This window comes from Nicotiana sylvestris, chromosome 8 (assembly GCF_000393655.2).
Source record: "Nicotiana sylvestris chromosome 8, ASM39365v2, whole genome shotgun sequence".
NCBI lineage: Eukaryota > Viridiplantae > Streptophyta > Magnoliopsida > Solanales > Solanaceae > Nicotiana > Nicotiana sylvestris.
In genome coordinates, this window is record NC_091064.1 from 110874431 (window position 1) to 110901151 (window position 26721).

The 26721-nt window shown below is 38.6% G+C and overlaps 1 long non-coding RNA gene across 3 annotated transcripts in view; it reads left to right on the plus strand.

Moving 5' to 3' along the window:
• Positions 1 to 318: 318 nt before the first annotated feature.
• LOC104238966 (uncharacterized) overlaps positions 319 to 26721 on the plus strand; it is a 34581-nt gene continuing 8178 nt past the window's right edge. For 2 of the 3 annotated variants that reach the window (XR_011401569.1, XR_011401570.1), the window contains exons 1-4: positions 319 to 437; positions 2677 to 2732; positions 15563 to 16677; positions 17021 to 17088. This is a non-coding gene — a long non-coding RNA (uncharacterized lncRNA). Of the gene's footprint in view, positions 438 to 2676; positions 2733 to 15562; positions 16678 to 17020; positions 17089 to 18122; positions 18185 to 26721 lie in introns of all 3 variants that reach the window. The other variant, XR_011401568.1, reaches the window with a different exon arrangement.

The window sequence follows — 26721 nt, forward strand, 5'->3', positions numbered from 1 at the left end:
TATGTCATTTCTGCTATCTTGGTACATTATGATTATATCCAGCTTGTCTAGCAAGTATGTTAGGAGCCATCAAGACCGGTTGGGATTTTTGGTTCACGACAACTCTTTATTCTACTATATAATAAGTGGAAGTTTAGTGTACGATGAAGGGCAATCCTGAAATGCTATTGTTTTTAAGGGCATTTTGGTATTGCTTCTTAATTTCACTTCATCCACAGATAAAGCCACATATAGTAGTTCTCCTTATACTTTAATATGAAAAACCTAAACTGAGCTTTTTCTTTCCATATGTGAAATTGGGCTTCGAAATTCCAGATGTCCAATTTCAAGCACCACGTGGATTTACACTTTCCCCACCCTTTTCTTATTCTCTCCATATCAAAGCTAAGATATTCAGTCTCCCACTCTTTTCATTGCTTCTTCGGCCTTTCTTCCTGGTGAGTTTTTCTTCTCCTCTTTCTTACTTTTTTCTCAGCTTTTGGTTTTAGATATCTGATCTCTTTTAATTTTTAATTTTTAACTTTTGGGTATTCTGAACATCTCATGTAACAAATACATCCTTGAACTTATTATTCAATGGAATCTATTTTAGGTTCTTTCCGTATATGAATTAAAGTTTTGAAAAGATAATCAGACATTTCGTGGATCTCTATCTCGGTTTCAAGGTTCTCCGTTTTGTCTAATTTGCTAAGCTTTCAATTTGTGGGTAAATTTTTTCTATATTCTTTTCCTTTCCGTTTATTTTCTTCTAGCTGTCTTTTTATTTTTATTTTTTACTTTTGGTACTCCTTTTTGGGTTTCATTTGTAGCTTTTCAAGTTTCTCACTATAAAAGCAGGGAGATGGATATTATTTGTTTTTCCTCTGTTTTTCCAACCATGCATGTGTTAATTTAGAGCAATTTTTGCTTTTTCTTTGTTAATGGGATTGTTAGTAATAACAATTAAAGCGATTTCCTAAATTTTTTCGTCATGTCTTTGTTTCTATTTATGCTGGATTCCTCTTGGTCTTCCTCTTTTTTTTTTTTGATTTCTTTATGCTTTCTGCATTTTATGTTTTGCATGTGTGAGCTCATTGAGATGAATATCGGAAGTTACTTTATAGTGATTAGCACCTACAAATTTCATATTTCTATCTCTTGTTTCAGAATAAAATTTAGGACATCTAGAGCTTTTGGCTATTTTTGTTGATTACCTACATGCATGGCAACTGAAATTCTTTTTCTGCTGAAAATTTTATTATCTTTACTGTTTCTGATGAAATTTATGCTACACTGAATAGTTTTTCGCTATTTTTATTTTTTTTAGATAAATTTATGTGGGTTGATCCATGGGAAAGTATGGGTCAAGAGTTAGGCATTTTCTTTGTACGATCTCTTAATTAGGTAGGATTAGCATCTAAGTAGTAATACTTTCTTTTCCTCTTTCATCTTCTAATTTTGGGATTTGGCCTTCCCTGATTTTGACTGAGTTACCATATGTCCTGCATGTGTTAGCTATTCTATTTCTGATTCTTGTTAAAAATCTTTCTTCTTCTTCCTCCTCTTTCTTTTTTCAGTAATTTTGTTGGAATAATGGGGACTTGTTTATTTCAATCTTTGCAGGATTATTCTTTGTCTTCCTCTTTTTTGAGGCTTTATTCATGCTTCATGTCTTCCAATTTTCAACTTCTAATTTTGGAAATTGGCCTTTCCTGATTTTGACTGAATTATCCTATGTCTTGCATGTGTTAGTTATATGTTGGGATGAATGGTGAAAGTTAATTTATAGTGGTTACTTGCTAAATTTGGTCTTCATATCTGCTGTTTTGAATAAAATTTAGGACCCCTCCATGTGTGGGTATTATGGTAAATAGCATGGATCTTTTACCTTTCCACGTTTGATTTGTTGTCAGATCCACTTTACCTTCATAGCTTTTTCTTGTAAAATTTAGCAAGTAACTTATCATTTGCCTTACTAATTTCTCTATTCTATTTTCTATAGTTTCGCTTGCTCTTTCTCCCATTTTGGTGAGTTTTTCTTTCTATTTTTCTTTTTTTTGTCAGTTTTGTTTTTAATCTTCTATTTTTTTTGCTTACTTCTTCTTCGTTTTATTTCTATCTTTTATTTTCTTTGTGTTTGTTACCTGCGTTATGTATTCTTTGGAATAATTTGGTAAAATTTCTGTTTCCTCACTACAAAGAAGAGAAATGGACATTTGTTTGCTTATTCCTCTGTGTTTTCAATCATGCATGTATTTTAATTATGTTTCAATATAAAATTCTAGGTCTAATCTTCTCTGATCTCTATCAAGCTATTTTGTGTGCTGGATGTGTTACCTACAACTTGAATTAAACAACGAAAATTAAGATGTAGATGTGTGTTATAATTCTTTGTGGTATTTTGGGCTGCTGGTTTTTGCTAATAATTGAGCACATTCAAAATTTTGTTGTTCTGTTAGTAGTGAACTTATTCATATCTGCTTATTTGCATGTTCTTAAATTAGACTAACAGAAACAGAAACAGAAAATGAAGTGTGTTTCGATCCGAAAACAACACCGTCTGCTTTTACCTTCAGCTGTATACACGCATGATATTTACCTCAAGCAATACTAATATATCATATTTTTCCCGCAAATTATCGCATATGTTTCCTCGATTCAGTTAGAATATAATGGTTATTCAATTTTATTTTTCAGGCTCTTGAGAGTGAACTTTGCTCTGGGGGAAAGTGAAAACAGTATTGCTACACCAGGTAATTTTTGCAGCTTCTGATCTATAACGTTATATGTTTAGCTACAACGCAACTTGCTTCTACCTTATGTTTTATGTTATAATATGGGAATAGATTAAATGTTACCCTTATAAATTTTCAACTTTAACAAAAGGCCTATATGAAATGTGTGCAAGTCAAATGTCTTCTAACAAAAGAAAGATGGATAAAGACCTAATTGATCACACGACAGACAATCCATATCTTTGTGCCAAAAATAGTGAAAGAAACCTTAGGCGACGTATCGCGTATAGAGAGATGCCACCTGATAAAAAGGCAGCACTTCTAGAGCAACGTCGGACTGAATATGCTGCGAGAAACCGTCGTCTTTCTGAAATTCTTCCGCCAATCCTTCCGATCAAAGTCATTCTTCTTCCGAATCTCAAAGGATGATTCCAGGACAAGCTGCTACCTTCGTCCGAGACATACCTTCTTCTTTCCGAAATGGTTGGTTGAATTGAACTGTAATATTCGATTAACTTCCGGCATTTTAGGCTATCCTCAGATAGTTAACATATTTTTAGGTGTTGCTTGTATATTACACGCTCTACATCAGGAACATATAATGAAAATTTAACTATTTATGATGTTGCAGGACGCACCTCAACATAGGTAGGGTGCTGGAATATCAACTAGCTACCCAGCTATCCTTCCGTTCTAAAAAGGGTTCCGAATTGTAAATTCTGCGGAGCTAGAAGATTTCAATATGAAACTCCTAGCTTTTGTTGTAGTAATAGTTCGGTAAATTTAGTTTCACAACGCCTACCTTCTGAGTTAAAAAGCCTCTACTTTGGCGTGAACGATGAATCCAATCATTTCCGTACTTATATTAGAACATACAACAACATGTTCGTATTTACTTCACTTTGTGTAAAGTACGATAAGGAATTAGAAAAAATGTCACGATCCAAAATACACCAGTCGTGATGGCACCTAACTCAACCCGCTAGGTAAGCCAATTAACAATTATCCAATTTCATTTAACTTAATAAAATAATTAAATAAGAGAATTATCTAAATATTATACATTTCCCAAGGATTGGTATTACAAATCATAAGCTTCAACGAATGGAGTTTACAAAGCAACAATGGAACAATTACATAGTCTATTGAAAAGTACATAAACAGAATTTTATAGTCTAAGGCTACCGTGAACAAAAGGCAGCTACAGTAGGAATGCGGGTACGCCTTCAAATCTAGCAACCATCGAGCATAGCAAGATCGACATCCGGGATCTGCATGCACTGTGCAAGAAGTGCAGTATGAGTACAACCGACCTTATGTACTTAAAAAGTAACAAACCTAACCTTAGATTAAAAGTAGTGATGAGCTAACACCGGATCGGGTCCAAAGCCAATATTTCCATAACAATTCATAACAACATAAATGCAAGTATAAAAGAGATATCTCAAAAGGAACATACTCAGCTCGTTCACAGTTCCAGAAAATGGTCATGCTTTTCAAATATCTCAGTGAAAGAAAATCCCAGATCTCTTACCGAAAATGCTAAACGTACGAGTAAGTTTGAAAACTGTAATTTTTCAAATATCCTTCCCAAATAAATAAAATGTTTCATTGTGTTTCCAAATAACAAATATAAAGTACCTCTCCATAGCCACATATCAATATATATAATAAGTCATGAATGACGTGATACTATATAGCATGAGGAAGAATGCATCTCTATGCCTGTATGTCATGTATGCATGTGAATGCCATGTATCTCAGAGATGAAACATGTACTCACACTCTCAGAGTACTCAATCTCATTACCTTGCATCCTCTCTTACTAAGCTCAATACTCAGCACACTAAATCACTCAACATTGTATAATAACTGTTGTGGCGTGCAACCTGATCCATATATATATAGTCGACCGTGCTCACTGGTAGTGTACAGACTACGGAGGCATGTAGCCCGACCCAATATCGTTGCAGCGTGCAGCCCGATCCATATATCGTTGTGGCGTGCAGCTCGATCCATATATATACATATAGGCCCTCAGCCTCACTCAGTCATCACTCTCTCCAGTATCGCTCACGGGCTCAAAATGTCATGAAACTAGCCCGACAATAATAATATAATGCATCAACAACAATAGCTGAGACTGAGATATGATATGAATGCATGAATATGACTGAGTACAAAATATCAACGGAAATTAGTGAGATGACAACAAGAAATAACCACTATGGGTACAAACAATATCAGCATAAAGTCTAAAATTGATATTTAGTATGATTGATAGCTCAATTACTTTATCACATGATTAAAACACAAATATCAACAAAATAGGGCCACTATACAGGGCCATGGGAACAACAGAGTCCCATTTCATAGGGTGCACTCCCACACGCCCGTCATCTAGTATGTGCGTCACCTCAATACCGATCACATAACACATAGTTTGGGATTTTATACCCACAGCACTAAGCTTAGAAGAGTTACTTATCTTAAACAAGCCAATTCCGATACCGAGCAAGCCAAGCGATGCTCTAAGAATCCCATCACGCGCGTTTCAACCTCCGAATGGCTCGAAACTAATGATAAACAACTCAAATACATCAAACAATGCTAAAGGAACCAATCCCAATCGGAAAAGGTCGAATCTTTAATCAAAAGCCTAAAATCGGCCAAAAGGCCCAACCCGGGCCTGCACCTCGGAACCCGACAAAACTCATAAAATACGTCAAGCCATTCAATTACGAGTTCAACCGTACTTGTTTCACTCAAATCCAACTCTGAATCGGTGTTCAAAACTCAAAAATTCATATTATGAAACTTTAGGCCAAAACCCCCAATTTCTTCTTTAAAATTCATCAACCAAAAGCTAAAATCGAAGATAGATTCGTGAAATATAACCAAAACTTAGTAGAGAACACTTATCCAATTCATATGCTGAAAAGCACCTCGAAAAATTGCCCAATTCCGAGCTTCCCTACTAAAAATATGTTAAATGCATAAAACTCTCGTTTTAACACTATTCTGCCTTGTTTCTTGTGCAAAAGATCTCAAAACTCACTTTTGATACCTCCAATGGATTCTTTGTGAAATTCTACTTGAGTTAGGCTCTTGAATCACTCCATTTGACCTTATATTGAAGGAGATATGTTGGTTTCAATATTTAAAAATAGTGCAGATTTTTAAATACGCAGCAGTGGCAATTTTGTAATTAATCTGAAAAATCTGGCAACTCAATTCTTAGTAAAATGACCCTAAAATCCCCATACGGTCTCCAAATTTGATGATTCTTTTTGTTATAACTCCGTAATTACGATACGGATCTAATGCTACAACAAAAACAAGAATCGGAGCTCATTTGATTAATGTGGTACCATTTATGCTTGAAGAAACGACGTCGAAACATAACAAATACGAGCGCAACACAACCCAAACCTATCCGAAATTCACCTGAGCCGCTCGAGACCCCGTCTAAACATACCAAAAAGTTCCATATCATAATACAGACCTACTCGAGGCCTCAATACACACATAACAATATCGAAACGACAAAATGCACTTCAAATCAAACTTAATAACTTTCGAACTTTCGACTTCCAAAAACTCACGCCGAAACATATCAAATCAACTCGGAATGAACCCAAATTTCATACACAAGTCGTATACATCACATGGAGCTACTAGTGCCCCCAAACTACCGAGCGAAGTGCAAATGCTCAAAACGACTGGTCGAGTCATTACATTCTTCCCCACTTAAACATACGTTCGTCCTTGAACGTACCCAAAGTTGTTCCAAAAGCCATCAAATCGCTGTGTAACCTCACTATGCTCATACCCGGGGGTGATCCCATGTCACCTTATCCCATATAGGTCTGATAACACAACATGACTGAAATATTTTAATCCAACCTAGCCAATAAGCCTTAGAACCAAATTTTTCACATTCAAAATTTTCCATAAAATCAGAATCTCGCATCTACACACTGTATAAGTCTGAACAAGTTATATCAAGCCATATCCGTAACCCAAGATGAATCACATGATATACCATATAACTCAAACACTCATAGCAATAACTTCTAACCACAATAGTTGCTCAAAACAACCCAATACCCGTAATAAACCTTTTATCAAACAGAGCCTCATTCTGACACCTTCATATACTGCCAATGATGAAAGAAACACGCATAAACTCATAACCATTCGTTAAACCAACAAGTTGTGGAACTCCCTGTCCTTTGATAGGAACTATAGCAAATATCTAAGCCGATCAACATTAATATCCTTCCAAATATACCGCATTCTGATCTGATAGCACCCATTCTAGGTACAATGACCTCATCCCATCTAACATATTCACTCTAGTGACATGACACATTAATACAATCTAAAGCCGCAACTTGTGCAATCCGTGCACCAATAAGAAATATTCAAAATGTACTCAATCATGAAAAATGACTCAGACGAGGGAATTATCTCTCAAGCTCAACAGGTACCTCCATAAAGCAATGCTAAGAACCTATCACACACCGTATAACCAAAACACACGAATCTAACACAAAGGATCATGTCTCAACATAACTCTGCTACAATATGTGACCCATCCAAACGTTGGTCCATATTATATACCTCGAGCCATCCTGCTCAAAATCAATAACCACGCAAAATTCAACATCAAGCATCCAAGTGCATTACCATAACCACAAAGAGCAAATAACATACTACCATAATCAGGAAAGAACATAGCCAACGCGCAATCAATCATGTAATACCTAAATACTCATCTCTTTCAAATTTTGTTATAAAGCTCAAATAAAACCGCACCATATGTGCATATAACCAATGAATCACCACTCCTCGTAGCATAGAAGAGTAGCTCATAGATCATTTCAGAACACGAATAAGCTCAACAACAACCAAATGGCGCATCCCTCAGCAAAAGCACTGTGGAGCCAACCAATCGGACTCGGTGTAGAATACACATCCTAATTGGGCCTACCTATGGACCACAAAATCAACTTTGGTCACCCACAAATAGATAAATAATCCTCCAAAAGTCCACAATGACTGAATTATAACACATACTATCACCTGGCTAGCTTCAACCATACTTCACAGTCCATAACCATGCAACAATCTGCTCCTGAGAGCTCCAAGTCTCCAAATCCATAGAACACATGAATCACCATATATGATCCCAACTCCACCACCTAAATGTCTAACAGATCTCTCATACATGATCTTCCCGCGAGGAATACTTCTATAATTCTTTTGTGCCGCAAAGCAAAATTTGAACACAACAGTTGATTAACTAGGAGAGTGCCGCAATACTAATGAAGTATCTATAAATCAAAACACATCCCCCTTCTAAAATGTATACTCTCTTCAAGCCATATCAAATAGTAATGTTATTTACCTAGTCATCTGAAACTGTCCATGTTGCCTAAGGACTCATGACCTCCCCTTCAAAACTGAACCGTGATCTTACACATGCAAATCTCAATCCTACACAAGACACCGCATATACTATGCCATCATACAAAAAATACGAGAACTTTGTAATCCACTCCGAGTCACAAGCAACTACTTACTCAATTAGCCAAAAACTTTCCATTTGATTTCATCCGGAGAAAATCACTATACATCATATGCTCCTTATGCCAGTAAAAAATATATATCTCCAACCATGGTAGAAACTATCGAGAACTCTTCGAAACCCATTTGCACATAACCAAACCATCAGAACTGAATCTCTCAAACTCAACAAAGCCACGCAGACCACCAAAACCCAAGAGTACCGCCACAAAACACCTGTAGAAACTCACTACCTCATAAGGACCAAAAGAGCCAATCACATCCATTACCATGCTGATCCAACCTACTACCAAGCTGTCCTATTTATCCTAGTTCATTCTGAATTACCTTTTAATTGATGCTTCTCCTCACCATAATACCACTATCCTCAACCTAGACTTACCACACGAGACCTTAGCATAAACCACACTGCCCTAAGGCTCATAAGGTGTTGAATGCTCTCTTAATCACCCCAAAAGTACCACAACCGAGATACCCACTCTGAAGAGACTTTCTGCGAATCTAAAGCCATTACCTTCGTCTTCCTGATACTGATATGTAGAATCCATAATGATATAGAAACGCCATAAGTCCGGACATCGTCCAATATAAATCTCAGCTTCTAGCCAAATACACATCCTGAAGATTCCCAATTGCCACGCACAAATCTTGAATTCATTTGAACCATTCTCGAGAGTCTTCCACTCTGCTCAACTCTCTATTAGACTGACCAAATAGACCAAACGACCGATGCCCCGTTAGCACTCCAGCACCCAAGGAAGTAACCTAATACATTAATGCAACCAAATAAATTCTTGCTCCATACACATTATATCCTTTACCAATAACAACTCAAATCGTTTCGTGATTCTCATATACTCATAAAGTTTACCCAAAATTTCCTTTACTCAAGTCATCCTCGATCTCACCCTCTGCAGAACATAACTCATTCACAAGTATACCTCAAATCGAAACCAATACAACACATAACCGTGAAATCAACTTATCAATAGCGGACTCCCCCACTTGGCTCAAAGCCATAGATCAAAGAACACAAAAACTCACAATGCCCATACTCTATTACTGCCACAATACCATAGTGAGATTCAACTAAATCCTTCATAAGCTCATGCAACACAAACCATTTCAGATCATCTGCAAATCTCGTGTTCACCCTTGTAACAGTCAATCCCACTCTCATAAGCTATCCCAACTCAAATTGCGACACATATATTTCACTGGTAAAAGAGAACTCCCAACAAACAACATAGGGGTCACACAAACCTCAGGACACCCCGCTGGAGATAACCCATCTGCTTCGCCTCAAACTAACATCTCCTTATACCCTTCCACAGTCATAACCATTACGCAATCACTTAATCTTCCTAAGTCTGAACTCATATCAGGACATGAAATCTACTTCACTCCTCAACTAAACAGCATGAAAAGACCCATCAACACACCCATAACTCGAGACTATACATTAAATCAAGATGGAAATCAAGCACCAAATAGTTCTTTCTACACTCTAAGCAGACCCTTCTTGTCACATTCAATCATATGAACACATCTCACAGTCACATCATTCTCATCACGTGGCCATCTATCCATAAATTCTACGAATATAGACACTGCCATACATATAAATCCAAAAGTACATGCTTACACAATCAAAACCTCTGTGCTCAAACCACAGTCAAAACCCAGCCTCAAGTCCTCCAGACTGGCCCATCATCAGCATACTGAAATAAAATCTCGCACCTCTTATATGGAATCACAAGCATTGATACCGAGCGCTCACATGCGTATACGAATGCGTGGAAGGAATTCAAAGGGTCACGCTTCAAGTTGAATTAATGTCGCACGATAAGAAAAGAAAGATGTAAAGTATATCCTAAATGTATTGTAGCCTCTCAAAGATAGATATGGACGTCATCATACCGATCTGCAAGACTCTACTAGACACTTGCTTATGACTTGTAGAACCTATGAACCTAGAGCTCTAATACCAACTTGTCACGATCCAAAATCCACCAGTCGTGATGGCACCTAACCCAACCTGCTAGGTAAGCCAATTAACAATTATTCAGTTTCATTTAACTTAATAAAATAATTAAACAAGAGAATTATCTAAATCTTATACATTTCCCATGGACTGGTAGTACAAATTATGAGCTTCTACGAATGGAGTTTACAAAGCAACAATGGAACAATTACATAGTCTATTTGAAAAGTACATAAATAGAATTTTATAGTCTAAAGCAACCGTGAACAAGAGGCAGCAACAGTAGGAATGCAGGTACGCCTTCAAATCCAGCAACCATCGAACGTAGCAACATCGGCATCCGGGATCTGCACGCACTGTGTAGGAAGTGCAGTATGAGTACAACCGACCCTATGTAATCAAAAAGTAAGAAACCTAACCTTAGGTTGAAAGCAGTGATGAGCTAACACCGGATCGGGTCCAAAGCCAATATTTCCATAACAGTTCATGACAACATAAATGCAAGTATAAAAGAGATATCTCAAAAGTAACATATTTAGCTCGTTCACAGTTCTAGAAAATGGTCATGCTTTTCAAATATCTTAGTGAAAGAAAATCCCACATCTCTTACCGAAAATGCCAAAAGTACGAGTAAGTTTGAAAATTGTAATTTTCCAAATATCCTTTCCACAATAAATAAAATGTTTCATTCTCTTTCCAAATAACAAGTATAAAGTACCTCTCCATACCCACATATCAATGTATATAATATGTCATGAATGATGTGATACTATATAGCATGAGGAAGAATGCATCTCTATGCATGTATGTCATGTATGCATGTCAATGCGATGTATCTCAGAGATGAAACACGTACTCACACTCTCAGAGTACTCAATCTCATTACCTTGCATCCTCTCTTACTAAGGTTAATACTCAGCACACTAAATCACTCAATTATGTATAATAACTACTGCGGCGTACAACCTGATCCATATATATATATAGTCAACTGCGCTCACTGGAGGTTTACAGACTCTGGAGGGGCTCCTACAGCCCAAGTGCTATATCGATGTGGTGTGCAGCCTGACCCAATATCGCTACAGCATGCAGCCCGATCCATATATCGGTGCGATGTGCAGCTCGAACCATATATCGATGCGATGTGCAGCCTGATCCATATATTGTTGCGGCATGCAGTCCGATCCATATATATATTTATATCCTCACATTTAGGCCCTCGGCCTCACTCAGTCATCTCTCTCTCCAATCTCGCTCACGGGTTCAAAATGTCATGAAACTAGCCTGACAATAATGATATGATGCATCAACAACAGCAGCTGAGATTGAGATATGATATGAATGCATGAATATGACTGAGCACAAAATATCAATGGAAATCAGTGAGATGACAACAAGAAATAACCACTATGGGTACAAATAATATCAGCATAATGTCTAAACATGATATTTAGCATGATTGACATCTCAATTACTTTATCACATGATGAAAACACAAATATCAACATAATAGGGCCACTATATAGGGCCATGGGTACAACAGAGTCCCATTTCATAGGGTGCACACCCATACGCCCGTCATCTAGCATGTGCGTCTCCTCAATACCAATCACATAACACATAGTTCGGGGTTTCATACCCTCAGCACTAAGCTTAGAAGAGTTACTTATCTTAAACAAGTCAATTCTGACACCGAGCAAGCCAAGCGATGCTCCAAGAATCCTATCACATGCGTTCTGACCTCCGAATGTCTAGAAACTAATCAAAAACAACTCAAATACATCAAACAATGCAAAAGAAACCAATCCCAATCGAAAAAGGTTGAATCTTTTATCAAAAGCTCAAAATTGGCCAAAAATCCCAACCCGGGCCCGCACCTCAAAACGTGACAAAACTCACAAAATACGTCAACCCATTCAATTACGAGTTCAACATACTAGTTTCTCTCAAATACGACTATGAATCGGTATTCAAAACTCAAAAATTCATATTATAAAACTTTAGGCCAAAACTCGCCAATTTCTTCTTTAAAATTCATCTACCAAAAGCTAAAATCGAAGATAGATTCATGATATATAACCAAACCTAGTAGAGAACACTTACCCCAATTCATATGCTGAAAAGCGCCTCAAAGAATTACCCTATTCCGAGCTCCCCAACTCAAAATATGTTAAATGCATAAAAACCTCATTTTAACATTGTTCAGCCTCATTTCTTATGCCAAACAAATCTCGTAACTCACTTTTGATACCACCAATAGATTCCTTATGAAATTCTAGTCAAGTTAGGCTCTTGAATCACTCCATTTGACCTTATATTAAAGGAGATATGTTGGTTTCAATATTTGAAAATAGTGCAGATTTTTAAATACATAGCAGTGGCAATTTCGTAATTAATCTGAAAAAGCTGGCAACCTAATTCTTAGTAAAATGACCATAAAATCCTCATACGATGTCTAAATTTGACGATTCTTTTTTATATGGCTCCGTAATTATGATACAAATCTAATGCTTCAATAAAAATAGAAATCGGATCTCACTTGTTCAATGTGGTACCATTTATGCTTGAAGAAACGACATCGAAATATAAGAAAAACGAGCGCAACACAAATCAAACTTCTCCGAAACTCACCTGAGCCCCTCGAGACCCCGTCTAAACATACTAAAAAGTTTTATATCATAATACAGACCTACTCGAGGCCTCAAAACACACATAGCAATATCGAAACGACTAAATGCACCTCAAATCAAACTTAATGAACTTTCAAACTTTTGACTTCCAAAAACTCACGCCAAAACATATCAAATCAACTTGGAATGAACCTAAATTTCCCACACAAGTCCTAATACATTATACTAAGCTACTCGTGCCCCCAAACTACCGAGCGAAGTGCAAATGCTCAAAACGATAGGTTGAGTCGTTACAAAAGAACTCAAGGTGTCTATACCTTTAGAGTTCAAGGATAAATGTACCATTTTATAAATAACCTCACCCCCAGAGATAACAAAGCCAAAAATTTGCAGCTTTATTTATGACAATGATGATGATATAGTTAACAAGATGGCATTTTCAGAAAAACTTGACAGGTCGGTTATTGCAAAATTGATGAACATTCTAAAATTAATACATACTCTATCTTTCTGAAATCTTTGACAGACATTCCAGATTTATCTAACTTCTACATCGCACTTAAGTGTGATTCTACCTTGGACCAACGAACATATAATTTACCTAGCATATCAGAAGTCGCAGCTATATGGGTTAATAAAGAATTGGAATGTTCTTTATCTACACCCTATATTCATATCTACACCCATAGTAACAGTAACCAACTGGTTCACTATTACTATGGCTACAACGACCCATTACAATATGCTTTGTTATTTCCCTACGGTGAAAACGGATGGCATTGCAGCATCCAAAGGGTTCAACAAAAAACTAGCTCTCCTACGCCTCGTGCCTCCTGCAAACATGAGCAACTTCCAAGTGTAACTAATATGTGTTCAATTGATGGACTACTTAATATAGAACAAGAAATCTTGAAAAAAGAAAGGAAGAAAAAAAATATTGTTTCCTGCCGAGAATATTACTGCTACAAACTTCAAATTAGAGATGATGAAGAAAATGGAATTTTACATTCTGGAAGATTATTCCAACAATATTCTGTAGATGAATATATAAAACTCGAAATACAGAGATTAGACTTTTTCCTATTCAATCAAGAATTATTTTGAATTGAGGTATTAGAAAGACTTACTGATCTTCTAAGATTAGGCGAAAGAGAAGCTTCAAATATTGGCAAAAAACACTCCTTCCTGTTAGCTTTACTGGAGGTCCAAGAGATATGCGGCGCCGATATCTGGATGCCATTACGTTGGTAGAACACTTTGGAAAACTTGATATCTTTCTAACTTTGACATGTAATCCTACATGGCTAGAGATAGAAGATTTCTTACTTCCAACTGATGAAGTACAAAACAGAACAGATTTAGTGAGTCGTGTATTTAAAGCAAAGGTAAAAGAGCTTAAGTCAGATATAGTTAAAAAGAGTATATTTGGAAAAGTCGCTGCTTTTATGTACACCATAGAATTCCAAAAACGAGGTCTTCCTCACGCTCATTTCCTTATTATACTTGCTGACGAGTATAAATTATTGACACCTGAGGCTTATGATAAAGTTGTTTATGCCGAACTACTAGATGGTAATACAAATAGTTATTTACATTCTTTGGTTGTTAAGCATATGATGCATGGTCCTTGTGGAAGTTTAAATCCTACAAGTCCATACATGAAAAATATGAGACAATGTAAATTTAAATATCCCAGAGATTATGCCAACGAAACATATAAAGGTAAGAATTCATATCCAATTTACAGAAGGCGAGATACTGGAAAATTTATCAAAGTTAGAAGCCAATATCTTGATAATTCATGGGTTGTTCCTTACAACCCATATCTACTGAGCAAGTTTAATTATCACATAAATGTTGAAATTTGCTCGGATGTTAAAGCTGTTAAATATATCTACAAGTACATTTGTAAAGGGCATGATAAAATTGCTTTCAACGTATATAATAATGATACCAATATAGAAATTGATGACATCAGATAATATAGATCTGGTAGATGGGTGTCAGCACCGGAGGCTATGTGAAGTTTGTTTGCCTTTCCTATCAGTGAAATGACTCCCAATGTCTACCATCTTCAACTAAATCTTGAGAATCAACAATTTGTCTCCTTTAAGACAACTTCAAGTCTAAACACAATTTTAAATAATCATGCAATTAAGAAAATAATGTTAACATAATTCTTTACAATGAATGAAACAAATAAGAGCGCTAAAGAGCTTCAGTTATTGTACATAGAATTTCCAGAACACTTCATATGGTCAGTGAGTGATAAAATGTGGTCACCAAGACAACAAAGTTATGCTATTGGATGTATTGTCACATGTCATCCAACAGAAGGGGAAATATACTATCTTCACTTATTATTGATGAACATAAGAGGCCCAAAATCATACAAAGATATCAAAACTGTAAATGGAAAGCATTGCAACACATTTAGAGAATCCTCAAAAAAGGGGATTGCTAGCTTGTGATAATAACTTAATTGATTGTATGTCTGAAGCCGCTAATTACCAAATGCCATACAGTTTGTAACGACCCAACCAGTCGTTTTGAGCTTTTGCCCTTCGCTCGCCAGTTCTCGGGCATGACTAGCCCCGTATGATGTATTATGACTTATGTAAATCGTCGGTTTTGGTTTTCAGGGTAATCAGAATGAATTTGGAAGAACAGTTCTCCGTTTGAAGCTTAAAATCTTAAATGTTTGACCAAGTTTTGACTTGTTAGTATATGATCTCGGATTGGAATTTTTATGATTTGGTTAGCTCCGTTAGGTTATTTGGGACTTAGAAGCATGATCGGAATGTATTTTGGAGGTCCGTGGAAGGTTGAGGCTTGAATTGGCGAAATTGGAATTTTGGCATTTTTCGGTTGATAGGTGAGATTTTGATATAGGAGTCGGAATGGAATTCCGGAAGTTGGAGTATGTCTGTTGTGTCATTTGTGATGTGTGTGCAAAATTTCAGGTCATTCGGACGAGGTTTAATAGACTTTTTGATCGAAAGCGAAATTCAGAAGTTTTTGGAGTTCTTAGGCTTGAATACGTGGTTGATTTGATGTTTTGATATTGTTTTGAGTGTTCTGAAGGTTGGAACAAGTTTGAATGATGATATGGGATGTGCTAGCATGTTTGGTTGAGGTCCCGAGGGCCTCGGGTGAGTTTTGAGGTGGTTTCCGACCATTTCTAGGCCATTTCTAGTTGCTGGTTTTTGGCTTCAGGGGTGTACAATGTGTTAGCATAGATCTGACCGCGTTAGCATAAAGAAAATTTGGAAAAACGGAGTTGTGCTATGCGATCGCGTAAGTCTTCCCGCGATCGCATAGAGTAAAATCTCTACTGCACTGACCCAATTTTGGAAGCTTATATCTCACAATCTATAAGGAATTTGAAGATGATCCAAAATAAACGTTGTAGCCCTTGATGTCTAGTTTTCAGAAAGTTAAACCAATTGTTATTTGGAGTTTTGTACAAAACTTTATGACCATTATACTAGAGGCTGTCCAGAAGAGTTGGAGAAGGTTGTTGGAAAAATTTGTTCTACACGATCGCGGGGGAATGGCCGCGATCGCATAGGGTAAAAGAAGTGCTGGAAAATTTTGTGTTTCGCTATCGCATTAGTTTGTCCGCGATAGCATAGGGTAAATTCCTGGGCAGATATAAAGTACTCTATTTCGAGGATTTTAGCCATTTTTGCATTTTTGGAGCTATGGAGCTCGGATTGAGGCAATATTTGAAGGGATTTTCAGAGGATTGATTGGGGTAAGTGTTCTTTACTCAAATTTGGTTAAATTTCATGATTATGTCTTGATTCTTATCATTTAATTTGAGAATTTGGGGTAAAAATTGGGAAAAATGGAGGAAGGTTTGCAGAGTTAATTTTGGGGATTTGGATGGCCATTTGATGTCGGATTTTGGTGAATTTGTTATGAGTAGACTCGTGAGCGAATGGGTTTTCCAGTTTTGTGATTTTTATCAGATTTCGAGACGTGGGCCTAGGGGTCGGGTTTGAGCCAATTTCGGGATTTTCGAGTTAATTTTATTATTTTCGCTTGGGCTTTGTTCCTTTAGCGTATATTGATGATAATATATTGATTATGGTTAGATTTGGAGCATTTGGAGGCCGATTTGAGAGGTAAAGGCATCACGGGCTAGAGTTTGGACCGATTTGAGGTAAGTAATGATTATAAATATTTGTCCTGAGGGTATGAAACCCCGGATTTCACATTGTTGTGCTACTTCGAGGTGACACACATGCTAGATGACGAGCGTGGGGTCGTGCACCGTTGGGGATTGTGACTTAGTTCATCCTGTATGACTGTTAAACTGCGTATTGGATTGAAAACTATTTGATATCATTGTGTTTTGAAAAGTATTATCATGTTTTGGGCTGAATGCCATATTTGGGCCTCGTGCGAACTGTTTGGGACCCTTAGGGATTTTTACTACTATTCTTCACTGTTTTGACTTCATATTTGTACTCAATCATTTTGTATTCTACTATTTTCATAACTCAGCCATATTTACTCCGTTTTTATATTTAAATAATATTTTGGGTTGAGCATCATGTTTTACTGTTTCCCGAGTGGCATGAGAGATTTCTGACTGAGTGAGGATGAGGGCCTGTATTGTGAGGATATTATGGGATCGGGCTGCGCGCCGCAGCAGTGTGGTACTGATTTATGATTATGAGGCCGAGGGCCTAATTTGTTACGCCATGAGCTCTCCCGGAGTTTGTACACCCCCAGTGAGCGCGGGTACCCAGTGTGAGTGATATGATGTAGCTCGAGGGGCTATTGTTGTTTCATGTTGTTGCCCGAGGGGCTGTTCTTGATTCATGTTATGCCCGAGGGGCTGATTACGAGTGATTGTGAGGTAACCCGAGGGGATGGTTCTGTTCATATTATGCCCGAGGGGCTGTTTATGGTACATGTTTTGTTCGAGGGGCTATTTACGTTTTCTATCATTTATACTCACTATTTTACCACTCGTTTGAAACCATTAAAAGTTATTTTAATGGATTTTTACTAAAACTGGGCTTGAGTTACGAAGTAAATGATTTGTGTACTGGTTTGGAAAAAATCTACATTTATTGTAGTGTTATGACGTGATTTATGTGTTTTCTTACTACTCGACTTTCATTTACTTTTATTACTTACTGAGTTGGCATACTCACATTACTCCCTGCACCTTGTGTGCAAATTTAGGCATTTCTGAATCCGGTAGCGGGTGCTGATTGCTTAGTGGCAGAGTCATCGGAGTTAGAGAGGTAGTTGCCCGATGTTTGCAACACTACTTTTCTCCCTCTTGTCTTCCTTAGTCTTTATTTAGTACATTTGTAGACTCTTTGTTGTATTCAGACCTTAGTAGATGCTCATGACTTGTGACATCCCCCGATGTCGGGCTTGTGTATTTATTCTGCACTGTTCATTTAGACTTACATTATGAGATATCTAATTAATTAAAGGCTTAAAATTATTTTTATTGATTAAATGGTTAATTCGAGATTTGTGTCGGCTGGCCTAGTTTCACGATAGGCGCCATCATGACCGGGTCGGTTTTGGGGTCGTGACAAGTTGGTATCAGAGCCTAGGTTACATAGGTCTCACGAGTCATGAGCAGGTTTAGTAGAGTCTCGCGAATTGGTACGGAGACGTCTGTACTTATCCTCGGGAGGCTATAGAACCTTTAGGAAAAACATCACATTCTTGAATTCTTATCGCGCGCCCTTGATTCTGCTTGAAATGTAACTCTTTGAATTCCTTCCACGCGTTCGTATGCGTGCATGAGCGCACGATATTGGTTGTGCATCGACTGCTTGTGATTCCTTGATCGAGGGGCGAGATGTGATCTCTGTGTGTTGATGTTGGGCCAGTTTGGAGGACTTGAGGCCGGGCCTTGGATGTATCTTAAGCCCTTAGCTGCTGATTGCGCAAGCGCGTGTTTTTGGATTTATATGTTTGATAGCATCCCTATTAAGGGAAGTGATGACTGGATAGTTATGTGATGAGTGTGATGTGACTGCGAGATGTGTTCATATGAATTGAATGAGACGAGGAGGGTCTTCTATGGGGTAGCAAGATCTATCTGGTGCTTGATTTCCATCGTGATTTGATGTATAGCACTGAGTTGTGGGTGTGTTGAAGGATCTTTTCATGTTGCCTAGTTGGGAAGTGAAGTAGATTTTACGTTATGATATAAGTTCAGATTCAGGAAGATTAAGTGACTACGTAATATTTATGAAGGTGGAAGGGTATAAAGAGATGTTAGTTTCAGGCGAAGCAGGTGGGTTATCTCCTGCGGAGTGTTCTGAAGTTTGTGTGATCCTTATGTTGTTTGTTGGAAGATCTCTTTTACTAGTGAAATATATGTGTTGCAATTTGAATTTGGGTCACTTAAGAGAGTGGGCTTGACTATTACGATGGTGAATGCGAGATTTGCAGATGATTTGAAGTACTAGATGGTCTATGTTGCACAAGCTTATGAAGGATTGAGTTTAATTTCACTATGGTATTATGTCAGTAATAGAGTATATGCATTATGAGTTATTGTGTGTTTTGATCTATGTCTTTGAGCCAAGTGGGGGAGTTTGTTATTGATTAGTTGGTTGCACAGTTATATGCTATGTTGGTTCCAGTTTGAGGCGTACTGGTGAATCAGTTATGGCTTACGGAGGTTGAGACCAAGGATGGCTCGAGTAAAGGAAATTTCAATAAAGCTTATGCTATGCTTTATGGGTGTATGAGAATCATGGAATGACTTGAGTTGTTATTGGTAAAGGATGTACGGTGCATAGAATAGGAAGTTGCTTAGTTGCATTAAGGTGAGGTTACACTCCACGGTGTTGGAGTGCTATTGGAGCACAGGTCGTCCCGTCTGTTTGATCGGTCTAATTACGATTTGAGTAGAGTGGATGACTCTCGAGAATGGTTCTAATGGATTCAAGATTTTACATGTAATAATTGGAGATTTTCAAGTTGTATATTTGGCTAGAAACTGAGGTTTGCATTGGAGGGTGTCAAGACTCGTGGTATTTCTATATCATTATGGGATTCTATATATCAGCATCAGGAAGGTGAAGGTAATGGCTTTGGGGTTTGCATGGAGTCACTTCAGGGTAGGTATTTTGAATGTAGTGCATTTTGGAATATTTAAGAGAGTATCCGGCGGCTTATAAGCCTTAGACGGTGTGGTTTTATGCTTGGGTCTCGTGTGGTGAGTCTGAGTTGAGGAATTGTGGTGTTATAGCAAGAAGAAGTAACAAGTTGAATGTAAATCAGAAGGAACTTGGATAGATGGGGAAAAACAGCACATTCTACATTGATAGTCCATTTTAAACACCACATTAAACCATAGATGAGTTAGTTTCCAAGATCCCCATAGAGTTACAATTTATAGGGAACATAAGTTTAGAATTACAACATGGTTCTTAGACCCATCCAAGCCTTTAGGATACAAAAGATGAGTTTGACAACGCCGGCAACAAGGCCCCGGCTATACCTCAAAAGTGAAAGTCCACAATACAAAGATATACAATATAGCCCCTTGAAGGAGAAAGGGGCTCACCAAGATCTTGAGAAGAGGGATGCTTCGCTACACACGACCAGCACTATCCGCTATGGTGCCACCTACATTCATTTAAAAAAAATGTAGCGCCCCCGGAAAAAGGGACAGTAGTACCATGGAATAGTACTAGTATGTATAACTAAACACCATCAAATTAGAAAGAACTTTCATACACAAATAAGGAAATCACAGGTATCACTCCAAAGCTTTAAATGATCACAACATTATCAACATGAAAGAATTACACAATCTTCACATCATGTTTCCATAGCCTTTAGTTGGACATTTCATACTATTCCACATCGTTCACATTATCACCGCTATCTTGAGCGGAGTCTGATCTCGACCCGATCGGCTAGGCCGTCTCCCAGAGACGTTACTAATATTCTATTCACACTTTCCAGTTTCAATCTTCAATGCATAACCGCCATGTGTATATATCATGGAGTCCGATCACGGCCCGATCAACTAGGCCACCTTACCGAGGCGTTACCATTTTCCATTATTCATCTCACTCCAATCTTTGGTTACACATGTATTATTTTACCGACACTTGGGGCCACAATTCACGTTTCACATTATTCCCATTTTCAACATTAGGTTTGTAATTCAAGAGAGTATGGCACACAAGAGCAAATAAGGTTGTAGGCGTAGATGAGACTTCATGTAAATAGCACAACAACACACTTCAATTGCAATATAAGGTCTAAGCATTTCGATACATGATTTATAGTCCTTGCACCTTTTCAAATTATCAAGAATAGCACATTGATCAATTTGAGACACAGTTTCCACGCATATAAGGTTGCAACACCAAGTCAAGTGAAATTGCAATCAATACAACAATTCAATTTAATCTTACCGTACTCACACAACCAACGATGAAGCTCAATTTCTAAAAGACGGGGTTTTAGCCATACATACCTCAATAAAGCTTTCCTTATTCCTTACAAAATTCCGGAACTTTTAGCACTTCGATCTATTGTGTAAGAATTACAAATTAAACCGAGAATTAGAGACGATATTGAGATTCTAGCTTTTTTTGAGCATACTATCAAACACTAAAGGTGCATTGTGATCTTAGGCCCTTTTGAGAGAAATTTCTATCATTTTATACCCCAATTGCTTTCTTTTTAGTTCACTACCTCCCAATATTCTATGGTGTGATATGCATGCAAGAAATTCATTCTTATACCAATGAATTACTTCACTAGTGATCCCTTATTGCTAAGCATAGGAATAAGAGCTGGGTTAATGAAGTCTTACCTCTTGGGATGAAGATTTAGGTGCCCTCACTTGATTATCTTCAAAGATTTGGAAAGGTTTCATAGAGTAATTTGATGGGAAGCACTTCCTTCTCTAAGATCCTCTCTCTCTCTCTCTAAAATCATCAGGAAATATGCTCAAAATGAGTTATAACACCGAATATATCGATAAGGGGTCGGGTTTAAAATTTAGAAAATTGGAGCCCCGAGTCAGGTCTGCGATCGCAAAGTGGAAATGCGGTCCGCAGAATGGACCGCAAAAGTGCTCCCAAAATCTGAACATTCTGTCTGGGTATGCGGCATAAATGCGGTCCACATACCCATTCTACGGTCGCATAATGCATCGCAGAACTGCTCCTTACAAAATCCCAAGGAAATTATGCGATGACTATGCGGTCCGCATATCGGTTATGCGATCGCATAATGGACCATATATTTAACCTAAAATTTTACTAACACACTGACTCACTTTGCGGTGACTATGCCCTCTATACGGTCCCCATACCTGATATGCGACCGCATTCTCGGCCGCAAAATCGCACTTTTCTGGAAAACATTATTTCTTGACTTTTTAATGCACTGTTCAATACAAAGGGGTTCGAACACATTTCTTGACTTTTATGAATCCTAACACATGTTCCTAACTTGGCACCACGGATTTCGGGGTTCTGAGTAGGAAATTCACGGGGTCTTACATCCTCCCCCACTTAAGATCATTTGTCCTCGAATGAGAATCAAGGTTCACTTATTAACAGTCTTAGTGCAATCTTCTGTTCTTTATAACCTGAATCATGCTGCCAGTCCCCAAATTTAGCTAACTCCCTATATTTCCTAAAATTTCGCCAGAGTTTCTTTTGTATTTAGGCCTATCCACCTATTAGAGAGCCCCAGAAACATATCCTAATAGCGGGTACACATTCCATGGACATAAGATATGACATAACTCGTACAATACTAACCATGGCCGCATTGGCGACATGTATATATATAACAAAAACAGGGCAGCTTTACATAGATCAAATCAGAAGATAAGAGTTCATAGTAGCTAAGTGCATAAAAGCTATTACATGACTATTCGAACAAATGTGGTACTTCTTTTTCATCTCATCCTCGGCTTCCCAAGTGGCTTCCTCAACTTGCTGGTTTCGCCATAACACTTTCATGGATGCAATGTCCTTATTCCTCAATTTCCGAACTTGCCTATCAAGAATGGCAATTGGAACTTCTTCATATGACAGCTCTTCATTAACCTCAATAGTCTCAACTGACACAATAGAGGACGGATCTCCCACTACCTTTCTCAACATGGACACATGAAAGACCGGGTGTACCATTGACATCTCGGGTGGCAGCTCGAGCTTGTATGCCACCTGACCAATCCTCTGAATGATTCTGTACGGTCCGACATACCTCGGACTCAAGTTTCTCTTCTTTCCAAACCGCATGATGCCCTTCATAGGGGAAACCTTCAGAAATATCCAATCATCTTATTTGAACTCTAAATCTCTGCGATGCACATCCGAATAGGATTTTTGGCGACTTTGAGCAGTTTTCAATCTCTCCTTAATAATCTTGACTTTCTCCATGGCCTGATGCACGAGGTCCAGCCCTATTAATTCCGCTTCTCCAACCTCGAACCACCCAATGGGAGACCTACATCTCCTACCATACAGTGCTTCGAATGGTGCCATCTGGATACTAGCATGGAAGTTGTTGTTGTAAGAAATTTCTATGACGGGTAAATGGTCATCCCAACTACCCATGAAATCAAGAGTACAAGAGCGCAACATGTCTTCAAGCGTCTGAATAGTCCGCTCTGCTTGACCATCGGTTTGTAGATGAAAAGTTATGCTAAGATTTACCTACGTACCCAAACCTTGCTAAAACTTCTTCCAAAAGTTGGCTGTGAACTGAGCCCCTCTATATGAAATGATTGAGACTGGAGTGCCATGTAACCTGACTATTTTTTTGATATACAATTGAGCATACCATTCCGCTATGTCGGTAGATTTGACTGGCAAGAAGTGACTTTGTGAGTCGATCAACAATCACCCAAATTGAGTCGAACTTGCGCGGAGTGCATGGTAACCCTACCACAAAATCCATGTTGATCATCTCCCATTTCCACATTGGAATTTCTATGCTTTGAGCCAATCCACCGGGCCTTTGGTGTTCGGCCTTTACTTGCTGACAATTCGGACATTTTTCCACAAAGTCCGCGACATCTTTCTTCATGTTATTCCACCAATAAATTTCCTTGAGATCATGATACATTTTCGTGGAACCTGGGTGCACGGAATACTTGGAAGTGTGAGCTTCTGCCATGATCCTTTCCCGAAGACCGTCGATATCAGGAACACATAGGCAGTCTTGGTACCGTAGGGTACCATCATTCATGCCAAAGGAAAAAGCTGTGGTTTTGTGTTTGAGAATCCCCTCTTTCATTTGTTCTAACAACGGATCCATGAATTGCTTCTCTTTCACCTCTGCCACAAGCGATGATTCAACCCTATTCTGCACAATCACCCCTCCTTCATTAGAGTCCGCAAGGCGAACTCCCAAACTAGCCAACTACTGAACCTCCCTGGCCAACGGCCTCTGATGGGCCTCCAAATGAGCTAAACTTCCCATGGATTTTCGACTAAGGGCATTTGCCACAACATTAGCCTTTCCCGGGTGATAGAGAATATCAATGTCATAGTCCTTGAGTAACTCTAGTCATCTTCTTTGCCTCAGATTCAACTCTTTCTACTTGAAAATATATTGAAGGCTCTTATGATCCGTAAATACATCCACATGGACCCCATACAAATAATGTCGCCAAATCTTTAGCGCAAACACCACTGCTGCTAGCTCTAAGTCATGGGTTGGATAGTTCTTCTCATGATTCTTGAGTTTCCCAGAAGCATAGGCTATATCCTTGCCATATTGCATTAACACACACCGATGCCCGACTCTCAAAGCATCGCAATACACTACAAACCCCTCTGTACCCTCTGGCAGGGCTAACACCAGTGTTGTTGTCAATCTTGACTTCAATTCTAGGAAACTCTTTTCACAAGCATTGTACCACTGGAATTTAACTGCTTTTTATGTCAATTTAGTCAATGGAGTGGCAAGAGTAGAAAACCCCTCCACAAACCTCCTGTAGTATCCAGCCAAGCCTAAGAAACTGCGAATCTCAATTGGAGTGGTAGGTCTAGGCCAATTCTTCACTGCTGCAATCTTTTGAGGATCAACCAGAATTCCTTCCCTGGAAATGACATGGCCCAAGAACGCGACAGATTCAAGCTAGAATTCACATTTCAAAATTTTTGCATACAATTGATGTTGTTGAAGAGTCTGCAAAACTGCCCTGAGATGGGCAGCACGGTCCTCTCGACTTCGGGAATACCCAAGGATATCATCAATAAACACTATCACAAAGGAGTCTAGAAAGGGCTTGAAGACTCGATTCATAAGATCCATGAAAGTTGCCGGGGCATTTGTTAGCCCAAATGATATTACCATAAATTTCAAAGTGCCCATACCGAGTTCTGAAGGCTATTTTTGGAATATCCTGCTCCCTTATCTTCAATTGATAGTACCCGGACCGCAAGTCAATCTTTGAGAAACATGTGGCACCTTGCAATTGATCAAATAAGTCATCTATTCTTAGCAGAGGATATTTGTTTTTGATTGTGACCTTGTTGAGTTGCCGGTAGTCAATACACATCCACAGCGATCCATCTTTCTTTCTTACAAACAAGACCGGTGCGCCCCATGGCGACACACTCAGCCAGATAAAACCTTTCTCTAGCAAATCCTTCAATTGTTTCTTTAGCTCTTTCAATTCTGCCGGTGCCATTCTGTAAGGTGGAATTGATATAGGTTACGTGTCTGGTATCACATCGATCCCAAAATCAATTCCCTGTCCGGTGGAATCCTAGGGAGTTCATCTGGAAAGACGTCCGGAAATTAATTCATAACTGGTACAGACTCAAGGCTAAGCGCCTCGGCATTGGTGTATGTGACCCGAACAAGATGATAGATACACCCCTTCTTGATCATCTTCGTGGCCTTAAGGTAGGAAATAAACCGACCTCTATGCACTACATTATCTTCCTTCCATTCAATTACGGGCTCATTAGGAAATTCAAGCATAATGGTTCTAGTCCGACAATCAAGTTTGGTAAAGCATGAATAAAGCCAATCCATTCCCATTATTACATCAAAGTCGACCATCCCTAACTCAATAAGATCGGTCGCGGTATCCCTACCCCGTACCGTAACAACACATCCCCTATAAACCCGAGCAACTGTAATAGACTCACTAACTGGGGTAGACACCAAAAAGGGCTCATAAAGTTGATCTGGCTCTATCCCAAATCCGATAGCAACAAAAGGGGTAACATACGACAAGGTGGACCCAAGGTTAATAAGTGCATACACATCATGAGATTGGACAGTCAGAATACCTGTAACAACATCTGGAGAAGCCTTTGTAGTCTGGCGACCACTCATAGCATAAAATCGACTGGGTCCTCCTGAACTCTGTGCACCACCCCTAGCTGCACCACACCTTGTGGGTGCTGGGGTACCTCGAGCTGGGGAAGGGGCTGAAGATGTAGCAGCTGCCTGGCTGGATAACTAAGTTGTGCCCCTACCCGCTCCTTGGCGGGATGCACGACTATGTCTCTAAATATGACCCCTCATCCCACATCCATAGCATATAGGTAACTCTAGATAGCAAGTCCCTGAGTGCATCTTCCCGCACCTGGGGCACGGGGACCTCTGCTATTGTTGGAACCTCTCTCCTGACCGACCCTGCTGATGGGATCCCTGCTGCCCTGACCGGGCCTTGCTGCTACCCTCTCTCTCCATTCTGTTCTTTAATTTATGGTTCTCTGTGGCCTGAGAAAATGCTACCATCTTCCCATAATTCATGACGGAATTCAATGCAGTCATAGAAGCCTCATTAATGGTCAAAGAATTA